Source organism: Melospiza georgiana, chromosome 1 (assembly GCF_028018845.1).
Source record: "Melospiza georgiana isolate bMelGeo1 chromosome 1, bMelGeo1.pri, whole genome shotgun sequence".
Classification (NCBI taxonomy): domain Eukaryota; kingdom Metazoa; phylum Chordata; class Aves; order Passeriformes; family Passerellidae; genus Melospiza; species Melospiza georgiana.
This window is the reverse complement of record NC_080430.1, coordinates 116,874,605-116,891,989: the sequence shown is the minus strand read 5'-3', so window position 1 is coordinate 116,891,989 and position 17,385 is coordinate 116,874,605. Positions and strand designations below refer to the sequence as shown.

The following is a 17,385-nucleotide window of genomic DNA, read 5'->3' as shown; positions in this document are numbered from 1 at the left end:
ACTCTACCACCAGGCTCTTCTATTGCCCCAAGAGTCAGCTGCAGTCCAGCAACAAAAAGGTATCACACAGCAAGGGACACCTCACTTATTCCCACACACCATATGGATGCTTGTTCATTTGAAATCAAGCTACAGGATCACATCACTAAGCAAACAAAGAATTTTATGGCATTCATTATTATTTTAAAGCTCTCAGACATCAGCTGCCATATCTGACTATGAAGAAACTGTCAGAGGCAAGTTAACAAGCTCCTAAAAACTGGAAGTCACTGATACTGAAAGATACTTGGAGAAATAAAATAACATTTCAGTTTCAAACTGTAAACAGTTATGTTGACATAATTAAGATATGCAAATAAGGATAAACAAAAAGGAAGAGAAAAAAATCTTAAAAAGCTCTGACTATATCTGCAAACATTTTCCCACTTACAAAGCCACAGCCTTGACTGACAATCAAGTACTAATACTAATCGTTATTTAAAAGTTCATGGCAATTATATAACTTATCCTTTTAAACACTTTACTGTATTAAATACTAAACAGCTTTATCCTGCATAAAATCAAGCCAAGATACTACAGAGCCCCTACACGGCAATTCTCAGTTTTTCCTTTCAAAAGCAAACTCATTATGTTCTCTAAAGAGAATAAACTCTCTAAAAGAAGACTAAATTCTTTCTTTCTTTCTCAAAGGCAGGCTCTGAAGAGATTGCATAAAAAGGGATTTTATTCTTGGCTCAAATATGAACATTTGGGAATCACTACTTTTGAGAAAGGACTCACCCACTTAAAGGCAGAAGAATTTATTTTGAAAAGTGGTGTGAAATTTCAGGGGAAAAAAAAAACAACACATGTATTTTGCACTTCCCAGCTTTTGGTACTTTTCCAGTTAAGACAAAAATCTCAAAACAACCTCTTCCCCATATAACTGTTTTCTCATAGATGCTGCCAAGCTATCTTATACCACCAGCAAGAATATCTATAAGAAAGTAACTATTTCCAGACAATCCAACTAAGAGGACTGATAGGAAGATAGAAGTACGAGCATTTCAGATATTTTAGGAGAGAACCTGGGAGAGGGACCTGGGGAACACGTTTCACTGGATGCCCACCTCAGTCTGCCTTGTCACCAGTCTGTTCAGCACCCTTCAGAAGATGTGGGGGAGCAATGCTGCAGCTCAGAATTCATGGACAACCTCTCCAAGCACAGGGCAGGGCAAGAGTTTGAGCCCAGCCCACCTGCTAAGGACTACATTCCTACCATAGCTAACAGTCCTCAGAGGAGCATCCTTTGGATACAGACCATGTACTGGAACTGCTTCCCCAGATTCAGTCCAAACCAGCTGCAGAAAGGGAAAGCTCATCTAGAAAATTAGATCATTTGAGACTTAAAAAAACCCAGTATTATTTATGTGTGGACACCATCCTGTTACAGAAGGAATACCAAGGGCTTGAGAGGAGGATTCAGTCTTCTGTCTCCAAGATGACTCAAGATCACCTGCAGACATCCACATAACATTTCTCGACTGTTGAGGAATGTTGCAGATCCCACAGTTAATGGAGCACATCAGAAACCAGATCAACTCCTTTTCCCCATCTCATGCACGCATGCTTTCCTGGAAACGTTCTTTTGTGTATTCTCATCCTGTTTAATGTGAAGGATTTATTATTTCTCCCTATCTAAGATGCAAAATCTCACCTATGACCTGTGAGTGCTCTGCATGGCTGAATTCCTGGCACAGCATCGAAGGAATCACACATATCATCTGTCATCCTCCTGTGAAGTGCCTGTCACAGCACTAGAGACACCAAGGGATCCAGCAGGGATGGCCAGGTAGATCCTGTGTTCCACCCAGAGGCCAGCCATGCCCTAACCCAGGAGAGAGGCAGGGCAGGGCATGTCCCATGGGCTCCTGCAGGAAGCCTGAACTTGGGGCAAGCAGGGAGGCTCTGTGCTTTCCAGGAGCTGCTCTTCCCAAGATCATTGGGAAGCACAGCTGCAAGGTGCACCCTGCTGCCAGGACAAGCCCAGCACGTGCATCCTGCCTTCAAGATGGAAAAGAGGACTGAGGAATGACTCTGCCCAAGCAGGCCCTTGGCCCCTGCCTGGCTGCGGATGTGTCTCCATGAGCTGCCTTTACAGCAAGAATGGGAAAAAATGGCATCAGATGGTGGCTACTTTGATAACTACCCACCTATCACAAGTACCAGTCTCCAGCTAGAATTACTGTACCAGGCACCAGCTCATCTTTTCCCTTTTTATTTAAATATCCACACCCTGGAATGTACATAGGAGTAAATTAAGGCACTTGTATTATAATAGGTCATGTCCTGGCCTGTTCATCTACATACATTAGCATACAGGTAAAAGTACAACAGACATCAAAAATGAAGCATTAATGGTTAGCTCAAATACACATCCTAGGCACTGTTAGAAGGGGGGGGAAAAAACAACTAAAAAAAATTTAAGACAACAGAAAAGTAACAACAGAGACAGTAGGGCGGTACTTCATTTGAATCTTTTTCCAAATAAAATTTTCCCTTGTGAACACTTAGATGTATTTTATTAGTAAACAACATAATAAACCAGACATCTTAATTTTATTTCACTTTACATTTTGTACATAGGCTGAAGACCAAATACATAAATCAAGATAACTCTGATCTGTCTTGAAATGTGCTTTTAAATCATCTGAAAATTATGTACATGGTTTCCATGTGGAATACATCTCTTTTCATGAGAACATATCACCTTTTTTCCCAAGTCAGAATAGAATTGGTTAAAACAAAAACCACCATGTAATTCAGAACACATAAGCAGGTATGTTCTGTAATTTCCCATCAAGGAAAGTTCTACACTTTAAGCTCCCAAAGTCTGTGAATTTGTGATCAGACATATCACAATATTTTTAAAAAAAGAGAAACTGGGCAACAACCCAATGGCACTCTCCTTCCACTGTCAGAAGCCTTTAGAGGTACCAAGCACAGCAGCCACAATTAACTCGGCCAATTACTCTAACATTGTAATTCCCTCCTCCATATCCAAGCCTGCCTCTTCTTTACCCTTGGAGAACACTCACTGTAGGTGCCAGTGAAGCTTACAGGGCAGTGACCACAGAGTTTCTGACATTCCCATTTACACTTCTATTAACTGCCATGTCAATGAGTTAGTTGATCACGGAAAAAAATTTTAAGATCTGTTCAACTTGGTGAACAAGATATACCCCACCTCAGTTCTGTTTATCTTGTTGTCAGTTTATCTTGTTGTCACAATCTTAGCGATTATGAAAAAGGGAGTTCTGACACTGACCTGAGAAAAATCCCAGCCTAGGAAAAATCCCTGCATTTCTGTCTAACTCTGCAAAACAACTTCAAAGAAGGAAAGAAAGAAAGAATTTGTGCTCATGTGACTGCTCTACAGAGGAACAAGAGGCCATTATCTCCACCCCAACATATGAGTTATCCTAATAACACTTCAAGTGAATTTGAGGAGTTTGGTATTCTATATATTGCCTATTAAGAAGAGAAAGGTATTAAGGAAACTATGGAAAACCCATAGCTGCAACTCCAGAACTATAATGCAAAAGGACTATATGGAGGACTATTTTATTGCTTCTTTCAGCTCAGTATGTTATGGTACTAAATTACAGTTCATTGAAGGCAGACTTCATGGGGATTGTCAGCACTCTTCTGCCTGGTTCAATGTCAAGAGCAGCTGACATAATTTTCAAATATAAAAACATGGCTTTCACAATTTGCACTAAGCTGAATGAAGTATTCCATGAAAGCAAATCACACTGATTAAGGAACAGGTTTTTTTGCTTCTCATTAGAAGTTCAGCTTTAAATTAGTAAAAGTTCAAGACATGGGAAAGACGTAGGAGAAAGACTGGAACCTCACAGCAGGCAACTCCACATTACACAGTGTCTGCATCCCAGCTACCATAACACAAGCTGCCTCCTTCCTTCATGCCCAGCTCACACAGCAATTCCCTCAGCCTTGAACCTGCAGCAACACGTGACAGCCTCTGGCCTGCAGAGCTGCAGTACTAACCATGTCCACTGCAAGGCTTTTTGGATAGCAGTCTCTGTCCTTCCAGTCTGCACCTTGCTGTCCCAGCTCAACTGCAGCACCTACAGAGAACAGCATTTTCAGGGAAAGTGTTCTGGGCACACAGCAGACTGGAACAAAGAGAGAGAGCATGGATCTGTCAGGTGGGCAGCTCCTCTACTCAGCATCTGTGCTGATCGCCTCTGAGCAAAACACACAACACCATCCTGCTATTCACCAGCAAAGCAAGCCCTCCTGTCACTAGCAGCACTTGATTAGCCTTCACCACAACAACAGCACAGGAGGCAAATAGTCCTCTGTGCTCTCTGGCTTGGCAGCACAGCCCACACAATCCAGCAATAGATACGTAGGAGGTGGAGGGTGAGGATCTGATCTCATACTGGGGCAAGGCACCTTGTAAAAAGATCTTTTCAGCAACAGTCACCCAGATGTAATATGGAAATCAAATTAGCTGACTGCAACAATCTAAACAGCATCATAGAGGTTCTTGGCTAATGAAAGTTTAGAAGGAGAAAACCTATATTTTATTAAATTCAGCATAGATGGAGGACAGGGCCTCTCCCTACAGCTTTTGCCTACTGCATTTTAGGGCAAGTAATGAAAACATTAATGCAGCTTAGCCAGCAAAGCACAAGTTAATTCAGCTTCTATCTCTCCAAAGCCTATAATTCTCTGGTCTAGTCTTCATGATGAGCACTTAAAAATGTTTCAGATATAAGATGAACATCCATATAATCATCTCTGCACATGCCTGTTTATGAGAGGTATGGATGCTACTCCACAAGGCACTGCAGAGCACACACAGTTCTGTTCCCAGGCACTGGAAGCACAAGCAGCTGTACTTGCAAGGTTGGGATATAAAAAGGAAGCCCAGGAAATAACATGAAGGTTTCACCAGGACACTGGCTAAGCCAGTCATGAGGACACAGCTGTTCACAGCTGCACACACATGGAAGCCCAGCGTGAGCTATAAAGTTGACACAGCATGGGCTTTGGGGACAGAAAGGGGACAGCAGCAATGCAGGACACCAACAGAGGGAACGTCAAGCAAAATTCAAGAGCTGCTTAAGATGTGAGGTGCCAGTGGAAGCCAGGGAGGCCACCCTACCCCTAATTCTCCATATAATGCTTACAAAGGGGTCTTCCAGGACAGTCCTGTACCAATGCTTTTAGCCCAGTGTCTGATCTCTCACTCTTCAGCAGATAAGCAGATAACACCTCCTGGTGTTAACAGAGGCTGCCTTATTTTTTCATTCACCTGCAGCATTTACTCAGAAAATTTTTCTTCATCCTTGATCCCCTCCAGCCTGCATAATAATACAGGTGATCAAGATTAGTAGGCCACTGACTCAATTTTGCATTTTTATTCCATTTGGGAGAAAGTCTGCTGCAATAATCTTGTACTAGCTCATCAGCATCTCTGTTCTTTAGTATATATTCTGGATAAAGCCCATGCAGACAAACTAGCAGGGTGATATTTCACATAATTCTTTGTCTTCCTGGCCCAATCACTCATTTAACTCATGTTTGCTGCCAGTTTCCAGGTTCCTAGGTCAGGAGATGGTGTTTCACACAACTGCCTAGTGTGCCAGGATGGATGGCTCCACAGCTGGGCCACAGCATCACAGCAGCACCAAGGTGTACAACCAAGAGACTTTTAGCAATAAACAGTGTCAAAAAATAAAATCAGAAAGGCCAAGGAGCAGTTCATAGTCCCACCTCTCAGAACTACAAAATACCCATTTAAAATTCCACTTCCAAATGTGAAGAAGCTTCCAGAAGGGCGTGTAGCAAATTATTGCCCTGGATACTACCAATTTTACATTTGCTGAGTGAAAACCATTTGTCTATTTGTGTGCATTTCTGCAATTGCACTTTTCATTCATTAAGATAAGAAATTGCTTTTTTAATGCAATCTGCCACTATTCAGATAGCAAAACAAAGTAATGTCTGGTGGCAGGCTTGCTGTTTTTGGCTTTAGAAGGGTGGGGGGTTTTTTCCCTCTCTTCCTGTGAGAGGAAAGCTTTTCCCAAAGGATTCAAGCAATTTCATAAAACAAATGTAAAAGCAAAGACACTTTTGTTTAAGGACTGAAGGGTTTGTTTTGGTTTAAGGGAGATTGAGAGGAAAGGAAGAGAGAAATTATACTGATCATCTTTCAATTAAACAGGGGGGAAAGAAAGTTCTCAGTCCTTAAAGAAATTTTTGCTAGCACAAACGTGCTATAAGAAAGAGGCCATCAGAAAAAAATCAAAATTTATTTTTTAAATAAATAAATGTATTTTAGTCAGAAGTGAACACCTCAAATGACTACAGCAAAGATCAGAGGAAAACAACATTTCTCTTCCAATAAAGAGAACATCGTGTACTCCTATATGGTGTGTTTCATTAGAGTCAGTGTCTCTTTTTTCTCATAGTCTATCAAACACAAAGAAAGGGGCACACGGGGGAAAGACCTGAAATCTGTAGTTTTAAATACACAAAGATTTGGGGAATTCACTTCAGCTAGAAGTTCTGAAGCTCAGCCTAATAAGCATCATTTCATTTGCAGGGAATAGGACCCAAAATTACAACAGGAGTAAACCCCAAACTCACACACAAAACAGTGCAAGACAGCACAGCAGCAAAAAAGACAAAATTAACTAGAAATTAACTAGAACACCTGAAATCCTTCAGTAAAGCACATATGGAGGCCTTGCAGGAAATCTGAATGAGCAGGCCTTCCTATCTGCAATGCTCCTCAAGCATTTGTACAAACACACTGCAAAAATCACACATTATGGAATTGCGATTCTAGTTTCTGGTTAGCAGATATTAATTAATAAAATTAACTGATTTATCAGTAAGTCCCTAATATTGTATCAAGTTTTACTATGTAGAGAGACCATCACAAGTGATCTTCAGTGACAAAATAACATCTATCCAACTGGAGCAAAAGCAAACAATGAAGTTCCATTCACACTGCCTACCATTTAAATTCATTGACACTCACTGCAATTATCACTGAACACCCAAACTAACACACTGGGACAACCCAACAGTAATAAAATTCAGCAATATTGCAGCTCAGAAAGGCAGAACAACACAGATAATATGAATCTAAATATTAAATGCAATTAAATACAACATGCACATAGAATGTGTCATGTTACTTATTGTACTTACATGAGCAATTTACAAATGTTAGTAATAAATATGCAATTTTTAGAATATAATCTTGAAGTATGTGGCTGCATGTGACAAAAGTGACAAAAGGTTCTTAAGCAGGATTTTAAAAATGGTCCAAACCCACTGGAGTTAGACAGGAAGACAAATAACAGATTGACAAACATATCACAGCAACATTAAGTTTTATATATATAAAATAAAGTAAAATAAAATTCATATCATCATCATCATCACCATCATCTCAAAAGTGCTCTAACCAAGCATTACTTAAATGATTCTCCTCCATCCTGATTCAAACTGCATATATCTATAAATGCACATGCATACATGAGAAACAGCTTCCTTGTGGTTGCCTAACCTCCCAAGTAGCAGCATGCACAGATTAACTTGTCAAATAGAGAGACAAAGGTCATCACAAATCCAAAGGTCTGGGTTCACTCATGAATTTGGGTAGTTACTTAAAACAGACTTGTCTAGTACTGTGGAGAGGCACTAGATGAAGAAGACAACTTAGACAATACTCAACTCAATTATTATCTTCCCTGTCCAGTAAAGCCTTAAAACATTTCCTCCCATTTTTTAATGCAGACTTTTCCAAGACCTCAAATTGTAACAGGAAATTATTTGAGTGATTTTTGTTTTTAAAGAACACAGCAAAGCATCAAGAGACAAGTGCTTTGCTCTTTGATTTGGTAAAGACTGTTTGAATTTAGGTTGAATCTCTCCCTTGTAAATGTGAAACAACTTTTCCACCACATTAATTAATATTTGGGACTTGAAGGCTGTCAAATGAAAGATGTTATAATGCCCACCACAGCCCTAGTCTTATCTTTTTTAACTATACTTTTATTGCATAATAGGGCAATAGCAGTAAATGAAAAATAACAGTACGCAAACAGCCTAATAATGCACGCTAAAAGCAACCAGGACAACACATTCAATTTTCCCTGGGATTGTCTAATTATTCTTCTGATGGCTCAACACAATCTTTTCACAATTGCTTCCTATGGGGCATGCTGACACATTGAGTTCATTACATAGCTCCTCTTTAAAGCAAAAAATACACAGGCATTTAGGGCAAATACTTAAAATTCAATAGTTCAGATTTTAATAAACTACATTGGGAGCTTGCAACTGGATTATTTCTAAGGCAGTAAGACACCCGCCTTATAAATTCAAAACAAATAGTCATAAAGCAATATCAAGATATTCATCTTGCTTTGACAAACTCAACAAACTCAAAGCACCTTATTTTTTCAATGGTTCTTCTCAGAATACATTCACACAGGTGACATATTCTTTTTTTTCTTTTTGAAGTCATCTCAAAGCTTCCAGAAGTTTCACTGGGCATAGCCACAGGATAGTTTATAAACCAAGAGAGACTGACGCTATGGCAAAGATCAAAAAAAGTCAACACGGCATCGCCTTCAACCACACGTGCCATCTTTACACTTCCAATGGGGCACACTCTTCTCTTCACTGTGAACCAGTCAAGTCCTCAGCACTGTCACTAGAGGAAGTGTGTCTCAATTAGCACACCTCATACCCCAACTGCTTCCCAGGGGTTAGGGTGCACTGGCCTTGGCACAGCTCAGCACCAACACCTGGGTCAGGTACTGCAAAACGAAGCCACAGACAAGCACACGTCCCCCATCTGAGAGCCCCCACCAGGAGTTTTCAACAGCTCTGCACTTCATCCACCCCACGAGGCTCTGTCCAAGCCTCTCCCCAGGCAGCCCCTACTCCCAGGAGCACAGCCCCCAACAAGAGGATGCAGCCAGTGCCATGGAACACCCCTAAGACCAGAGAGTATGAAATAAGGCAGAGGATAAACACAGGCACTCATTCGACAGGAGAACCCTTTTATTTATTTATGGGTGCAAGTCAGCCAACCTGACCTCCAGCCTGCATGTCCATTTATGCATTTTCTGTCCCACATATATTAATTTGTGGTTATCTTAAATATTTTATGAGTTAAGCTTCATTCCACTCCATTATGCACTGAAAAGAGAACAAAACAGCTACTAATGTCACAGATAAGTGTTTTTACTTGCTATAAATTCCATCCACCATCATGTGACTAGACAACACATGCTCCCCAAAAATAAGTGCTTCTGCTCATCACACCTCCTTTACTGAAGTAAAGTACTATTTCTGTTGATTAACTGTGAACACCAAAGCATAAAATATGGCAGTTTCAGTTACCTGAACTGCTCCATTCCTGAACAGTCACATGCAAACTTCAATACTTAGCTGGGATTCAGGATACATACAGCTAGGAAGGCATCCAAAATCTGACAGTAAGGAAACTCCTTTCAAATCCCCCACGTGCATTATTCTTGTACTCATCCATCAAATTACCCTTCCGTACACCAAGTTTTTAACCCAAAATCGCAGATGAATCTTCAGTTTATGACCCTTCCTCTCCTCCAAGAATTTGCCCCAGGGAACTTCTAGGCAGCTGCTATCTCCCATCTCTGCCATTACTAAGACACAAAAGCCAGAGTAGTTTAAGTTTTGGTCTCTCATCCAACTCCAGACTGCTCACACTACATGATCTTTCTAGTTTGGATGTCCATCCACATGTTCCACTAGGATTTAATATTTTCTGTACATAAGTGCCCAGAACTATGTAAAGTATTTTACACAAAGGCACCCTAATAGCTTGCCTAATGACTTGTCTACCTTCACTGAAGAGCTCTTCCAAGCACCACGTTTGCTCCCATTTCATGGTCAGCATCAAACAAGAGTCATCCCTGTCTATGGCTGTCAGGCCTTTTCCTCCAAACCTGTTTTAAGGGATGACTTGCCAGCTGATAGCAGATGTGTTGTTAATAATCACTCAGTAAATAACTCTGCTTTTAGAGCTATTCAACTTCCTGACATTCCTATTGTTTCAGTCATCACAGACATTCAATTCTTCCTGTGCAATAATCCAACCCACCTCGGTGCTGACTACCAACTTTGCCTCATCAGCAATTGTCCTTCTCATACAGTTATTTCAGCCAGTATGGTGAAGCAAAGAGACCAGCTCTCCACTAACACTGATGCAGAGCATGAATAATTGCTTTATGAGGCAGGCAAACTCATAATTTCTCCTTCAGGAGACACCTTTAGCTAAGCCTCACATTTCCAATTTAGTTATTTTTGGTGTATATACATGGAACTGAAGCCTTCTGCTCCTATTGTCTAGGACATTCAGTATTTAGCCAGTAATAATATGACTTTAGTCTCCCATGACCTAATTGTGGCAAATACATGATGCTCTTTATCCTGTTTTCCACTTAGCTTTATATACTTAATTACTTTTTCCATTCCAAATTTATTCTAAATCCTTAAATTCTATTGTGACCAGAGTAAAAGGTGTGAAGATATCCTTCTATTTTTAAAAGAAATAGAACTATACATCTTTTGCTATCTTGCTATCACAACTGCTACCTTCAGCCTAACCCAATAACACCCAATTCTATTTTTTAACCTGGCTCCAATGCCCTGCCCCAGCTCTTTCAGAACACTAAAGCAGAGACCCTCAGACTTAGTTTGACTGGGAGCAGACACAAGACATTTATTCCAGTCATTTCCATTTGGCACCCTATCCTTCTCCCATATTCAATCCTCATGCATATCTAAAACTAAACAACTAAAACAAGAAATGCTAATTTTAGAGGCATCAAGCATTTTTCATACAGCCTGGTCCTCACAACATCATAGCCAAATTCTCTTCTGCTCTTTTTCTTTTTTTTTTTCCCCTCTCTTCATCTTAAATTTCTTCATCCTCTAGCTTTTGGCAGTTCACATGCTATCCCTGCAGTTTCTGCTCTCCAACAATCAATCCCCTCCTTTACTTCATTCCTTTTAGGTTTTCTGGTAACTTGCAGTATCTTATTCTCACAGCAAGGTCCCCAGCCCAACTTGGCAAGCTTTTGCTTCTCCTTAAAATGCAGTTTCCAAGCAGCTATTGTACCTTACACTTCAACAGTCCAAGACAGTCCAAGCTTTTCTCTTTTTTTTTCAATTTAAACCTCCAACTCCTACAGGCCTTTAGCTCCATGGATAACACAAACTAGTTCTTCTAACTTCTCAGAACTTGCCCTACTAAAATAAAGCTTCCTTGAAAGAAAAACACTTTGTAGTTGACATATACTTACCCTTCAGTTTAATTAAAAATTATTAACTTGAGGCTGATCAACACATGTGCTTAAGGCCTTATGGGAGGGAGCTGTAATCTAGCAGCAGAAAACAAGACACACTGTTAGCCAGTGAGAGACCAGAGATGTTCCAGAATTTAAAGATACACCCTCTAGTTCTGGGCAGGCTGTAAACATAAGCCTTTATTTACTCTGCATTCCACTACAATTAATGGCCAAAATCTACCCTACGATAATTCAGTGTACTGACTCCTAACTTAGCTAGTCAGCACTAGGAAACATACTTACAAAAGCACATTTGAGAAACACCTTCCCTTTACACACTAGCACACTATCCAAAATGAGCTCTGTAGTTCTGAGCAATCAAAACTTATTTGCAAAGTTGTGTCCTACAATTTGAGTCAGTTTTGCCTTGCTAAATCAACCTTAGACCTCCAGATTTTGAAAGAGAAGCAGGAACCTTTAAGAGAAAACCATCTCCTACCCAGTGGAAGACTGCACCTATATTAAATGCACGATGTAATTATTCCATTAAATAACTGGATCTTCAGCATGGTCACCACAAGCCTAAGAGGGGCAGACAAGGAAGGTGAAGGTGGCCAGCTGCTACAACACAACATAGAAAGAGCCTCTCCAGCAAAGTGACAGCAAATGATCTCCACAAGAACCTGGAAAACATGGTTAACTCTTAACTTTAGCTTGTGATACAATTTGCTTAACATGGACGCACTGGCATGAAGGCAGTCCAGGCCTTCTGTGCAGCACAGTGAACTTGTTGGCACGGGCTATCAGTCCCATCGAGGCAGCAAATCACACTCAGCACCACATTCCTGGTGTGCCTGCACCTACACGGCAGAGCACAGGCACCTGCCTGCTGCCTCCTGAAAGCCAGAGGGGAAACTCAGTCCTGCAGCATGAAATAGCACCTGACATGCTAAGTTACCAACCCACATGAAATGGGGGCCCTGAGAGGGCACTCAGCTGTGTCAGCTCCAGCAGCCCCACAGCACAGCAAGGGCTGCCCACCATCCATGAGGGATTGATGGTGGTCCCTGCATCCACCTCCCTTGGCCACCAACACCATCGTGTTCACCTCCCCGTGGAGCACCTCCGGGCTGCTTGGTGCCTTCTGTTCCCATGACCCGTCTCACCAATTTAAGCCAAGCCTTTCCGGGTGTTCTGCCACCCTCCAAACTGGGGAGCATGGCACCGGACACCTTGAAAAAGCAAGTCATTGTCAGCCATGCACGCGGAAACAGCATCCTACCTTTCACTCCAGAAGCGCCTAAAAGTGTTTTATCCTGTTAATTCTAGGTCAGTTGAGCACACGTGTGGTATGGATTACACTGACCCTTTTAGAGCTCTCAACATTTTTAAATAAGTAGGACACTTAACGTTAGATGCCCATAAAGCTGTACACCTCCTGTACACCACACACCAAGATCTGCCAGTAGGAAAAACTAAGGAATAGTTGCTTTATAAAGCACGGCTCTTATAGCACACAAGTACAAATGTGAAATAATTTATAAATGCCAAGTCTGACCCTGTACCACAGTAAATCAATACAGGCGTTTTACAAAAAATGCCTGTATTGGATGAACTGAAGTGACCTTTGCAAAACCACCCAACAAATCAGCACCAGATTTACAAACAGTGCAAGTATTTAGTACAGCTCAATACAGCTGAGTGATAAAAGGCGCTACATTAAAGATAAAAGTTGTCCTGATGTTTACAAAATGCAACATTGTCATTGCAAGTGCAAAGAATATGTTTCGTCCTTAAATACCTGAGTATCTAGAGACTTTAAACACGAGGAACAATCAACAAGCAAAGGACCATAAAATTCAAGCTTAAAAAGTTAACACTACGATTCACAGCAGATGTTAATTTGCCAGTGCCAAGTCTTTGCAAGTTTTAACCTTCGTCTCTGCACTATCAGCAGCCATACGTGTTGGCTTACACACAGATAATCCCATTGCTTTCCCTCCTTTCCACAGATGCCTGGCCTGAGCGAGGGAAGGAAGACGAGCAGGGGAAAAAACCCAACGCTTTTAAGTAAATTACCTTTTGGAGCAGCCTCCTTCCCTCGCCCAGCTAAAGTTTTCCTGGGGTCAGATTAGCACTCCGAAAGGAGAGCAGGCGCCGGCAGGCCCCTTGGCAGGCGGTGCAGTGACAGACGCGGGGCAGACCCAGGGGAGGCAGCCATGTGCTCAGCCCCGCATCCCCCCGAACGGGCATCCCGGGAGGAAGTTCCCACTACGCTCCGACTCGGGGAAATAACTCGGAGGAGTCCAACAGCTATCGCTTCCAGCGGCTTTCTCCCGGGCCGTACGCTTTCCCGTGCCATTCAGCGAGGCGTTTCAGACGAGCCAAACCGCCCTACCCGCTCCGCCGCGAACCCGCTCGCGGGCTGGGGGCCGGAGCCGCCGCCCGGGGCCGGGGGGCGCAGCCGGCTCGGCCGGTGGGGCAGCGCCCGCGGCACCCCCCGCTCGGGGCTGCGCTCCGTCCCCTCCGGGAGCCGCCCGCCCGCCCGCCCGCCGACCCCCAGCCCGCCGACCCCCAGCAGCGGGGCTGGGCTGGGCTGGGCAGGGCAGGGCGGCTCCTGCTGCAGCCCCCGGCTGGGGGAGCCCCCGCCCGCCCCCGGGGCAGCGCGGCGCCCCAGCCCCGCTGCAGCCCCCTGGCCAGACACCCGCCGGGGCTGGCAGCGCGGGGTCCCGCCCGCCCCGCTCCCGGGGCCGCCCCAGCCAGCGGGGGAGCCGCGGGACGGAGCCACCCTCGGCCCCGAGCCGGGCCGCGCCTCGCCCTTACCGTGCTGGGCAGCGCGGCGCGGGAGCCCCCGGAGCGGAGCGGAGCCGCGGAGAGCCGGAGCAGCCGGGGCCGAGGAAGGCACCGCCGCCGCCGCCGCGAGGAGAGGGCGGAGGGGGCGGAGGATCGGCGGCCGAGGGGAGGAGACGGGGGCGGGCAGGGCCCGGGTCGCCGGCAGCCGCCCGCCCGCCCGCCGCGCAGCCGGCGCTTCCTCCCGCCGCGCTGCCGAGCCGGGCCGGGCCGGGCCGTGCTGTGCTGTGCTGTGAGCCCGGGGCGGGCGCTGGGATCGCTCCGTGCCCGGCCCGCGGCGCACAAAGGGGACCCGGCGCTGCCGCCTTTGTTCGGCCGAGCGGCGCCGGGAGGGGAGGGCGGCGCGCTGGGCGCTTCTCCCACACGGAGATTGTTCCTCCGGCACTGGCAGGCGCGGAACAACTTCACCGGAGTTAATTTGGGTCTGTGATGAAAACTCCCCCACCTGTGTCAAGCGCTGCTCGGCATCCAGCACTAAAGTCAGCCTACGCGCGGTGCTTCAGCTGCCTGTTTATGCCTCAGGAGCTGACTGGTGACTCCGGTTAAATTAAGGGTGGGTTTTTATTGCTCAGGGTAGATGGCATCGCGAAGATTGGTATCTTAGTATTCTGTGCTTGGCAGCAGCCAAGAAGCATTGAAAAACGAATTTCAGATATACCTTTGCCCCATTGTCTGTGGTAGGTCACAGGTCTTTCAAACGGAGCTACTCATATTACGTACGTGTCCAATTAGCGTACCTTTCTTAAAGCTTTTTTTTTTTTTCTTTTACACCATATTTTAGTGCTCATCCTATAAATCTCCTCCAAGTTTACCGATTTAGTCATTCAGTTCAGGTACCTGAGGTTAATACATGCAGTCTTGTCATGCCAGTTAAAACAGTAGAAGTGGGAGAATTTCCCCTCATTCGCATCTAACTTAGAAGAAACTGACAGAAATACCCTTCTATGAAGGATAGTTAAACTTTAGTCCTTTGCATAGAGGTGGAACGAGCAGTCACTGTATATCCACAAGTGGACTCTTAAGAAGGCAGCAACAAAAGTAGACTACCCTAGGGTTGTTATAACCAGGAGTAAACTCTAAGCAGCCTCTTTTAAAAGGTCTTTTCACATAATGTTCATTAAGCCCCAGCAGTTAAAAGATCCCACCTGGGAGCTCTCACTATGCAGAGTTCTGCTTCCCAGACTGAGAGGGCAGAGCAGCACAGGGCTTTAGATGCTAAGTAGGCTTAGTACTAGGCCATGTTGCATTTTTGTGCTCCAAAGAAGCAGATGATTTATCAGTTCCCCTAGCTAATTAGCTAGAAATTTTCTGCATGGTCCATGAGGTATGTGAGGAAGGAGAGGAACCCATGGCATGTTTCTGCTTCACTCACACAAACCTTCTGCTTCCTGCATGCGTTAGCATAGCTGCATCAGAAAAAGGGAATGAAAAGTATGTGAATTTGAACCTTTACTCCTGTAGCTGTGTTGTGGGGGGAATATTCTTCTGTTTTATCTTAAAATTAAAAATTATGTGCTTGGGGGTAAAAGTCTGAAAATGTAAAACAGTGGAGTAAACATGAAGAAGCCTGCCTAAGACATCAGTCAGCCTTAAATAAAGCCAGTGTGCTAGAGGTGTAAGACACATCCTAGGTGCTATTGAGATCTTGCTTGCTGCCTTATGCACTAGGGCCAGAAGCCAACCATCAGCCCTGCAGCGTGTGCTGAATGGAGCCTCTGCCACCCAATGCCACAGTCATTTGTCACACGTCCAATCCACAGGCATCCCACCTCTTGTGGCCAACTTTTACAGGATGTGCATTGTGCCCTTCATTCTTTGGGCTGGATGTATGTAGTAAGGGGAGGAGTAAGTAAATGAACCATTATGGGAAATTAGATTACATGTTTGAGCCAGAAAATTCCCCAGTTCCTCGTCAAAACAGTGGCTTATCAATATTTTAACTTCAGATCAATATGCAGAGGTTTGCTAAAGCCTAGGTGCATGTATAGGAGTTCTGTTGTGCCCTTTCTGACAAAACAAGAACTATGGAGTTGTTCCTTACACTATTGCCTGCTAAGTTTTTCACACCCAAGAATCAGATGATGAACAGCTGTATGAAATTATGCCACACTGTGCAGCTGCTGCCTCTGGGAAGAAGTATGGAATAATACAATTAATGCCTCACCTTCTAATATAGCTACCAAAATATGGTCTTTGTTTTCACTGTCAAGACTAGTGACAGAGGCCTCAGACAGATGACCAACCCATTGAAGCAAAGGTGAGAGGTCCTCCCAGTGCAAGGCAAGCTGCAGCCTTGAGCTCATCACAAACGCCCATGGACTTTGTCACGTGCCAGATCCTTTTAATGAAACCAGCACCCTGGCCCTAAGATGACATTAAGGGTGCATTAAATTATTGTCTTCCTACATATACCTTTGTATTTTAAAGCACTGTAACCCTGGATTTATAGATCATATCTAAGACAGGAAACTAATTTTATAAACATGCATGTACCCAATTAAACTTGTTCAGTAAGGCTGCTAAATAGGAGTAAAAATTGTACATAAGAAATTATGTTGTCTGGAACTAAGTCAAGAACCCCTGGAAATGAACATAAAATTATCACATTCCAGACTGATTTCTTCTTTGTGCTTTCCAAATAACAGATTATGAAAAAATGAAATAATCCTCTCAGTCCATTAAAATACTTCACAACTTTCAAAAGGTTTTGAGATAAAAAAATTAAAACCCCGCCTATTGATCATAACTCTCTTCCTAAATCCATATTCTTGTAAGACCAAGAATAAAGCATTTATTGCTCTAATCAATTGCTTTACTCAGAAACAGCTGACACCACTTAAAATTGTGTTAATTAACACAGGTTCTCAAGGTCCAGTTGTAATGCAGACAAGCTGTGTCCACCTTAAACAGAGCCTCGTTATTGTTCACGCTGCTTGAATCTGCCATTAATAGTAAGTCTCCATCTCACAGCTGCTGCTAAACCTAAGGCCTGCTTGCATTCAAAGAGGATTTCAGTTCTAGTTTGGCACAGTATATGCTATTCACAAAGTCACCTGTAACTGTAAGAATGACTGAGAACAAAGCCACTCATTTTCCACTTGTTAGCTCTAAAATCCCTGCTGTGGAAAGTTTGGGGTTTTGATATGTCTTCCTTGTGTAGACTTAT

The 17,385-nt window shown here is 43.5% G+C and overlaps 1 protein-coding gene across 2 annotated transcripts in view; it reads right to left on the bottom strand.

Moving 5' to 3' along the window:
* Positions 1 to 14,291, bottom strand: part of FAM110B (family with sequence similarity 110 member B) — a 112,661-nt gene extending 98,370 nt beyond the window's left edge. Inside the window, exon 1 of one of the 2 annotated variants that reach the window (XM_058031729.1) lies at positions 14,193 to 14,291. The gene's annotated coding sequence lies outside the window, so the exon portion shown is untranslated. Of the gene's footprint in view, positions 1 to 13,448; positions 13,695 to 14,192 lie in introns of those variants that run through there. The other variant, XM_058031743.1, reaches the window with a different exon arrangement.
* Positions 14,292 to 17,385: the final 3,094 nt, after the last annotated feature.